Raw genomic sequence first — 10,356 nt, 5'->3', positions numbered from 1 at the left:
TCTATGTACATAGCTCCTAAGGTTTCTTGGGATGGGCTGGAGGTTTGAGATTGCATTTTTGTCTTTCATTTTGTCATTTTCCTATATTTCTGTGTTTCAAGTGTTGTTCCAAGACTTCCCCTAGTCCTGTTGGAAATTGTCTTCTATGCCCTCAGCTCCTGGGACTTTGGCTGCCCAGTCCCCTGGATTGAGAGAAGGTCACTGGGGGTGTGGCAGGCAGGCCCAAAACTTGTGGAGCTGGCTGAGTGTGACAGGAAGCGGGAAAGCTCCCAGGCTGGAAGGGGCAAGATCCCAAACTCCCGAGGCTCAGGATGGTGCAGGGGCACTCACCTCCAACTGCCCAGTTTCCAGAATTGAGGGTGCAGGCAGGCCCAGGACCCCTGGAGCCCGCCAAGTGTGGCAGGAAGCCGGGAAGTTGGTGCAGGCAGGCCCAAGATCTGAGGTGCTGATCAAGTGTGGCAGGAAGCTTGGAAGTTCCTTGACCTGCAGAGGGAGCAATGATCCCAAACTTCTGGGGCTTGGGATGGTGCGCGGACACTCACCTCCATCTGCTCTGTTCCCAGGATTCAATTTATTACTTCTTTTGTGTAATGCTTCATTTTTGATCCCACATGAATGGAACTGTTTTCTTAGAAATTTCATTTTTAAATTATTTGTTAATAATACATAGAAGTAGATTTGATTTTTGCATATTGAGCTTGTATTCTGCAACATTATTGGACTTGTTCAATAGCATTTAGTATTTTTTAGGATTGTTTAGAATTTTGAATCAATTATGAATCGACAGTCTAATCATATTGTGTCACTAGTGTGAGAAGCTAAAAGTAACAACAGCTGTATATATATTATATGTATATAAAAATAGTTCAGATAGTTATACTACTGGTTTTTCTGAGTTCAGTGAAGAGAAAGATTTGTGCTGGTAGTGTTTGGACATTTGTAAGCAGATGTCTTGTGCAGATGTCTGGGTGAATGATTTGGGGATGACAATGCACAACATATGTGTCATTATTGCCCCTTGATTGATGTATTTTGAAATTTTAGGTTTTTTCCTTGAAATAAAATAGATTTGAAAACAGAAATTTTTTTTTCTTTGTTCTCAACATTTTTCTTTCTTTCTATTCTTTCCCTTCTTTCTTTATTTCTTTTTTTATAGACTCATTATATTGGATAGAACCCTAGTAATTGTACTCTAGTATCATGATGAATCAAGTTGGTTAGAGTAAAGTGTATTGTCATCTTATTCTCTGTTTGAGAAGGAAAGCCTCCAATCTTTCATAATGAATATGTTAGCTGTGGGTTTTTTTTGTTTTGGCTTTGGTAAATTCTCTTTATCAGACTGAGGAAATTCTCTCCTATTCCTTATTTGCTGAGTTTTAAAAAATCATGAATGGGTTTTTGATTTTTGTCATAGTGCTTTGTTTCTATGGAGATGATCATATAGTTTTAAAATTTATTCTTTAATTTTTTTCTTTATGAATTTAAACATTTCTTCATCTAGTTCCAAAAAAACCTTCCATTAAGATTTTCACTAGAATTGCAGGAAATATTATTTATGTATCTCTTTATTGGCATTTTGACACTATTAAATGTTTGTATAGTTTTGGAGAATATTTGGTCTTTACATTTTTTCAGCTTATTCAATAAGTTGTATAATTTGTTTTGGACAATATATCATTTAAAGTTAATATATTTCTAAGTATTTTATATTTATTACAGTGTCAAAAGAAATTTTTACACTCAATTTAAATAGTTTGAATAGCATCTCATAAAATTTCAAGCATGAAAGTTATTCATTTAATGCATTTATTTGATATCCAAGCACATTAATAAATATGCTAATGAATTCTAATAATTTTTAGTCAAGTTGTTTTGATCTTCTAGAGAATCCAGGCTTTACAAATATAACTTCATCCTATATTTTCTGGTATTTACTTAATTATATTTCAAGATTTTTCTGATTGAATCATCTTTTAATTTTTGGAGTAAACTATGCACATATTTCTCTGTTGACAAAATGGTAAATTCTGGTTGCCAATTATAAATTATGTTCTACAATAGTAAAATAAGACTATGAGTTATTCTATAAATTTTAAGTTTGAGCCAAATTAATAAAATATATTGAGCAGATATCTGTCACTTTCTGTGATGTGAAAATATTTAAAGATATCAAGAGAAGTCCATTCCACAAATGCATGACCCAGAAATGAGTTATAAAATCACCTGGGCCTATTGCTTTTTAAAAAGGTAGATATCAAATATATGTTCCTCTTTATTCTGCAATGATTGGTTTTTTCAGGTTTTGCATCTTTTGGGGAGGGTAGTCAGTCTTCATCATTTACATTTTGTTAGATGATGATTCATTTCCAGTAGAGGCTCAAATTTGCTGCTTATTGAGTTGCCCATAGTATTCTCCTACAAGTTTTTGTCTCTTTTGGAGCTATAGCTATAATTCTATTTAACAATTTTTTTTATGTAAGAGAGAATAAAACCAAGCAAAATAAAGCTGAATAAAGCCAATCAAAACAAGACAGTGTAAGTGACACAGGATTTCAAAATAAGATAATAGTAAATCAACAATGGTTAGCATAATGTCTCTCTAGTTGTCTTCAAAATAGTTGCAGATACCTTCAGACATAGGAAAATCAAACAAAACAACAGAATAGAACCACTAAAAACAAAACAATGCATGCAATACAGGACTTCAAAACAAGATAATAGTACATCCAAAGTGGCTATCATCATATATCTTGTTATCTCCAAAATAGCTGCCCACACCATCAGGTACAATAAAATGAAATAAGATAAAACAGAATAAAACCTACCCAAACAAAATAATGAGAATGATACAGGATTTTGAAACAAGATATCAGGGAATTAACAATGGCCACCACCTTCAGAAGGAGATCCTCCATAGATGCTACATTGTGTATTATTATCCTCTGAATGGAAGATCAGACTAAGGACTTTAGGCCTGTAAAGTCAGTGAAACAGTAAACGCTACAAGCATTAAGTTGTATTCTGCCTCATGAGCTATCATCACAGTCTGTGTTTCCCTGGATCAGCCAGTCACTAATGGGGACCAGGGGTAATATTGGCTCTTCTTGTCTCCCTGCCCATGCACAGGAAGGGGCTGGCATCTGGCTCTGCCTCAGTCAGCCTGTGCATGGCACCAACTCACAGGAGGTCTTAACTTCTTGTTGACTTCTTGTTCTCCTCTCCCACAGTCCACGAATGGCACCAACTTACAGGAGAGGGCTGGAGTCTGGCTGTCCCCCAGTCAGCCTACACATGGTGCCAACTCACAGGTCTTAGTTTCTAGTTGACTTCTTGTTCTCCCCCCCTGCAGTCTGCAAATGACACTGACTCACCCTTAGTTTTTCTTTAATATGTAATTCCATTCTTATTTCTAATCTAGTGTCATATTTTTCTATTTATTCATTTAAAAATTTTTATCTTTAATAATAATGATTACATTCATCATAGGGAGTTGGTTCATGTATATAATGCATCTTTTTTTTTTTTTTTGGTACTGGGGATCAAATTCATGACCTTGGCTTGCCAGGAAGGTGCTTATGCCACAGAGCTAAATCCCCAGCCTTTGTCTTAATTCTTTTTACCCCCATTTTCCTCTCTTCTCCCCCCGCCCTTTATCTCTTGGCCCTCTTCCCATGTGCAAAAGATCTCTTTGTCTCCTACTTTTTTATTATAAGAATATGAAAACAAAGCCAGAATTTCAAAACAACAGGAGAGTAACAATCATTAATATATATTGTTATCGTCAGAGTAAACTACTCCGGCTACCAGATATTAACATGAGATATTGTCCAGACCACAATAGCACAAATCTTTCTTTTTAATGAACTAAGACAAACTAGCAGTATAACTATCTTAGCTGCTATATTTATAGATATAGATATGTTATTTTTCTTTTCCCTTTCATCCTTTCTGTTTTCCCCCATCACAGTTTCTGTTTTCTTTTGAACAGTTTCTTCCCAATTCGCAACATCCATTGTACATTTTGGGTCCTATTTACTTGTTCAGCTTCTCACACTAGTGAAACTATACAATGTTTACACAAGTGGGTCTAATTTATTCCACTTACGAGTATGATCTTGAGCTGCATCCTTTTGCCTATAAAAGTCTTGTTTATTCTTCTTTATGGCTGAGTAGTATACTATTATATTAAAAAAGCCCGCATCTTTTTTTATCCATTCCTCATTTGATGGACATTTGGGTTATTTCCAAAGTTTAGCTTATTATAATTGTGCTGCTGCCACAAACACGGGTATACATATATTGGTGTAGTATGATGTTTTTCCCAAAGGGACATAGCTGGGTTAAATGGGACCGCTACTCTTAGTTTATTGAGGAATCTCCACACTGATTTCCACATCCACAGTAGTTGCACCAGTCTACACTCCCACCAACAGTGGAGAAGTGTTCCTTTCCCCCCACAGTCCCTCCAGCATTTGTTATTGGTTGATTTCTTGATGATAGCCATTCTTTCTGGAGTGAGGCGGAATCTCAGTGTTGTTTTAATTTGCATTTCTTGGGTGACAATTGTGTTGAACATTTTTCATATATTTATTTTCCATTTGTATTTCTTTATCTGAGAAGTATATATTAATCTCAGATGTGCATTTTTGGATTGGGTCTTTGAATTTGGAGGGGCCTAATTTTTCAGTTCTTTATATGTTCGAGATATAAATCCTTTGTCTGAGGGACAATTGGCTGTAATTTTTTTCTCATTCTGTGGATTGTTTTTTCACTCTGTTGGTGATTTCTTTTGTTGTACAAAAGCTTTTAGGTAAGGTGAGATCCCATTTGTTGATTCTTTGAAGCATTTCCCACGTGGTCTCACATGGTTTTGTTCATGAAATCTCTGCCTGTATCTGTGTCTTCAAGATTTGTACACATTTTCTCTTCTAGCAGACTTAATATTTAGATCTTTGATCCATTTTAAATTTAGTGTATAGTCTCCTACTTTTTAACCAGAGTTTTTTGTTGTTGTTGTTGATTTTAAGGCTCATTATTTGTCTTACCTATTTTCCTACTGCATTTTCATATTAAATGCATTAAATTTTTGCTGCCTTTTCTTTTTCTGTCTAAAGTCTAGTTTGTTCCTAGCACTCAGGAGGCTGAGACAGGAAGATTGTTGTGAGTTCGAGACCAGCCTGCGCTATGAAGTGAGCTCAAGGCCAGCCTGAACTGCACAGTGAGACAAAATATAAGACAAAAAAGTCTAATTTGTTACTTTATTTAAAAATTGATGTCTTTTTATTTGTTCCATTTTAGTTTATGTATAAAGTGTTAGACCCTGTCCCAAAATAAAAAACAAAATAAAGGGCTGAAGATGGAGCTCAGTGTGAGGGCATGGGGTTTAATTCTTAGTAGTACCACAATAAAAAATATTATTATGATTAAATACTTAAAATTATCAGTGTACATAATAAAATAATTAATGAAATTTAAATTATATATGGATGTCTTCCTTAGCACCTGCAAGCTGTATTGATTCCTTCCCTTCTCCTTAATCATTTAAAATGTCTGCTTCTCTTTCTCTCTCTCTATTATTTTATTATTATTATTATTATTATTAGGACTTCTCGAACTCATGAGACTCACTTCTACCTTGGTCTCCCAAGTCCTGGAACTACCGGTGTGCTCCATTACTCTCATCTCTCAATAATCTGTAGTTTGGTTAATTCTCTCTCCAAATAAATAAACTTCAGTCTATAAGTTTGTGAATTTTTCCTTTGTCCTTGGAATTGAGGATTCTGACAGCAGTGTGTAAAATTATTATATGTATACCTAAGTATAATTCCTAGCAAGTGCTTTCAATTTGATTTAGATTCAATATCTGTCTTTGGGCTAAGTAAAACTATTTTATTATTTTCCCCTCTGTGCCTTTTCCTTCTTTTGGAACTGGTTTCTATTCTTGTTTCTTGAAATTCTTTTGGCCACCACCATTGGTCTCTTCTAGCTCCATTTCTTCTCTGCCAGGCCCCAAAAGCCACAGCTCCTGGATCTCAGGTGTCCGGGTAGGGACTAGAGAACAACATTCAAGGATGCAAAACCATCGAGAGTGTGGTTAAGATCCAGGTCAGTAGTAGTAGTAGTACTTGTAGTGATAGTAATAAAGCGAGTGAACCAACCAAGAGTTAAAACTCAAAAAAGAAAGACAGTTTGCTTTAAATGATGGAATGGTCAAGGCTTAGAGAGCATTGAGTCTTAGAGCTTAAGTCCAAATGGAACCTGAGAAGCAGTAGCTTTGGTCACTGTGGTGACTGCTTGGCCACAGAAAGTTTCCTTTTACCAGGCAAAAATTTTGAGATTTAGGGTTTCCTTATATTGAGTCTAGGACATTCCTTTGAGAACTTTGAAGTACTGAAGTCTGGAAGAAATGCAGATATCAAACCCTATGCAGGATTTTGTAGAAGAACCACTGCACCCCTAGAACCAAAGCACCTTTCAGAGACCAAAGCCTGTGGTTGGAGTGAATCTCAAGAGGTCTTGGCACTTCATTCCTCTAGTCCAGTTAGCAAACACCAGAGTAATGGGGAGGGTTTGATACAACACTGATGGCTGGGCCTCACCAGCAGGACTTCATATTCAGTAGGTCAAGCATGGGACTTGAGAATTGGGTTTCTAACAGATTCCCAGGTGATGGTGACACTCTACTCTGGGGATTATCTTTTTGAAGCTGTAACTCAGGATTATGTTTTTCCCTGAGGGCCCCAGGAAATCAATGGCTTTCTCTATCAGGGCCCCGTGCCTGGCCAATGCCTTACCTCTGTGTCTGACCTGCCACTGAATTTATGGGTAGGAGCTGGTATGATATAGTTCTTAGCTATGGCTCTGTTTCCAACCCAGTGGTCTCCCAGAGCAGATTACATGAAGGCACACTTTTCTTCTGTGTTCATTTTTCACGGTTATGATGAAATACTTGAGAGCAGTCACCATAGAGGAGAAAAGGTTTATTATAGCTCATGGTGTTAGAGGGTTCAGTCTATGGTCACTTGGGCCCATTATTTCTAGGCCTGTGATGAGACAGAGCATGATGGCAGAGAGTCTGTGGTGGGGCAAAGTTGCTCACTGGCTAGGAAGGAGAGATGTCAGGGATGAAATATCCCCTTGAAAGGCACATCCTCAGTGTCACACACTCTCCAACTAGGCCCCACCTCCCAAAGCTTCCACCACCTCCCAATAGCCTGTTAAGTTGTGAATCGATCAATGGGCCAGCTCAATGATGAGATTACAGACCCCACTGTCTAAATTACACCCCAAAGGCCCTTCTCCCAATACTTTTGCACGGGGGCTCAAACATTAAACACATGAAACTTTTGGGAACATTTAAGACCAAAACACCTTCCATCTCCACTGACTAGACTGCTACCAAGAACAAGCGATCATAGCTGAGTCTTCAGTATGGGTGCCTTGGCTGCATGTGTCTAGACCTGTGAGTGTCTCACTAATCATTTTACACATTTTCGCCTTGTTTTGATGATCTGGCAAAGCCAAAATCTCCCTTGTAATAGAACTATAGTGGACTGTTCAGTTATGTAACCTCATTCTCCCAGGGGATGAACATAAGACACTGCTCATTTGCTCAGGGTCTCCTTCAGCCCCGTACACTGAGCTAATGTAAAAAACATTCGCATTCCCAAAAGAATTGAGGGGAGACTTATTGGCTTGCAGATTGTGTGTGTGTATCTGTGTGTGTGTGTGTGTGTGTGTGTGTGTGTGTGTGTGTGAGTGTGTGTGTGAATGTGAGCAGAGATATGTCTTGTTTCTGCCTCTAGAACCCTTACTACAACCAGTTACACTGCCTTTGTTGCTGTTTCTAGTCTCACCAACCTACTTCCTACCTCAGGACCTTTGCCTTCACCATCCCTGCTGACCACAGTTCTTTCCAGAGATTTCCTGGTGCTGGCTCCTCTTGTATTTCCACTATCACCTAATGTTCCATTCTGAGAGGCTTTTCATTGCCCACTCAACTGGACTATCAGCTCCTTGTAGTCTCTCTCTCTTTTTATTGTAGTTATTCTCTTTAGTGTTGGGCTCAAAATTTATTTGAGTGTTTTTCTTCTTTCTTTCTGATAAGCTATGGATTCCAAGAGGCCATGGTCTTGGCTGCCTGAGTCACCACATAGCCCTCAGAGCCCAGGCTGAGCCTAAAGTACAGTGAAGCTTTCTGAGGCACATAGATATGCCTATGACCCTTATGTTCAGTCTAAAAGTGAGACCTTCACAATATATACTGAACTAATCAGGAATTCAAACTGAGAACAATTAGAAGGGCAAGTTGTGGTCACCCAGTTCCCTGTTTGTTGATTCAAGAGGGGCTGAAGAAAGGGTGTGGCGGGGCACACCCTTTGCGCACATTGCACCAATCAGAAGCGGTGGCTTTAGGCACTGGCGGTACGCCCACATCAGAGTAGCCAGTCACGGAGAGGCCACATCCCTGTGACTCAGATTACCAAGGCCACCTCTGGGACGAGGAGGGAAGGGAAGTCTGGGACCTTAGGAAGATGACCGGTTATGGGGGAAGTTAAGTGTGTGTGTGTATCTGGGAAAGGGGTGTTCAGAGGAAGAAAGTGTAGCAAGGGGAGATGGGGAGGGGGACTTGGGGCGCGCAGTGAGGTCATGAAAGGACAGAAGAGGGGTGAGAGGCATTATGGGTCCTGAAAAGCCCTTATACGAGAATGTGGACATGTTTTGGGCTTTGGCTTAAGGTCCGATACCTGGCTTGGGGCAGTGTCAGTTTTCAGCACTTTCCTAGCCAGTTGACTTGGTACTTCATCATTTTGGGGCAACTCAGGTGACCCCCTCTCCTGACTCTGTTACCCCTGCCTGCAGGTTCTGCTCACCTACATCTCTTCAGGATGGGGTTCATACTGTTGTGACTGACCCCAAGCACCCGGAATCCCAGGTCATGGCCTTGCAACCAGTCTGCTATAGACAGCCTTTCCCCGCCCCCCAGCAGATCACTCGAATGTCTCTGCCACCAAATGGCTGTTGGTTTCTCTCCATCATATGTTCCCCTTCTTCATCCCACTAGCATCCCAAACTGTCCCCATGTCCACCTCCTCTTTGGAAACTTCTTATCCCCGCTCCTCTCCTGGGACCTCTTGTATTCTTCTAGGGGTCCCCTTTCACCATCTAGCTGCCCTTGTTCCTCCTTAGGATGCCCCCTCAGCTCCTCCAACTCCAGTGTCCCTGCTCAGACCCACCCCCATCCTGACTCTGCTCACTTCCTTTTCCCTTGGGTGCCTGAACCCTCTTACTTTCTTCACCCACCACTACTGATCTCCACTCCCCTCTCTCTGGGGATGCCCGTCCCACACCTTCTTTCCTCTGGGAAACACCACCACCAGCTTGACCTCCCACCTCCAGACCTGGGAAGTACACCTTTTTGGCGATCAGGAAACAGCATAGAAAATCTTAGATTGGACTTGGGCTTCAGCCTCTAAAGCATCCTGGAGGATTCCATTATGATAATTAGGTCCACTGTAATGAGACTTTTGAAGCAGAAAATGTGAGATCACCCTGAAAGTCTATATTCCCCTCCCAAAAACTAATGAACTGGTCCTCCTGGAGCCTTTGAACTTGGGACATCAATAACTGCTTTGCTGTAGCAAGTCTCCCATTCTGCAGAATTTTTAGAGCAATGAAGTTGATGAAAAAGTTTTTGTTTTTCCTTTTATTTGCTACATATGTGTGTGCATTCATGTGTTCATATGTCCCTGTGGGTCTACTTTCCCAGGCACCACAGGACTTATTTAGATGACCATTTGTTCAATGACCATTTACTGGATAACATTGATGGACATGTTTTAAACCTTAGTGGTCCAATGCTGAGTCAAACAGATGAAGCATGTGCTTTCTTAAAATGATAGGGACTACGTGTATAGCTCAGTGGTAGAGTGTTTGTCTAACACTCATAAGGTCCTGAATTCTATCACCAGCACTGCAACCACAGACCAAAATAAAACCAAAAACATTTCTCACATTATACTGAGAAGACACACACACACAAAGGTAAAGCCACCAGATAGCGCTAGATTGGCCCTGCCTAGCAGAACTCTCTTCAATGAAAGAAGTGTCCTGTAATTCACACTGCCCGATTTTTAGCCAAATTTGCTGGTAATGCAACTAATTCAACTAAAGAGCTTAACCTTTTACTTAATCATAATTAAATTTAATTTGCCACATGTAGTTAGTGGCTACCACAGTGGATAACACAGTTCTGGGAGTGGTCAATGTCATGAAAAGACAGAAAGAAATTGGGCAGCAGGAAGAGAGACTGGCTGAGGAAAGCCCTCACCAGGGAGCCCAGGGCTGAAGGACAGC

This window comes from Cavia porcellus, unplaced genomic scaffold (assembly GCF_034190915.1).
Source record: "Cavia porcellus strain 051 isolate PalLab524CR breed Dunkin Hartley unplaced genomic scaffold, mCavPor4.1 scaffold_7, whole genome shotgun sequence".
Lineage (NCBI taxonomy): Eukaryota > Metazoa > Chordata > Mammalia > Rodentia > Caviidae > Cavia > Cavia porcellus.
The sequence above is the reverse complement of the archived record's forward strand: the minus strand, read 5'-3'. Positions refer to the sequence as shown.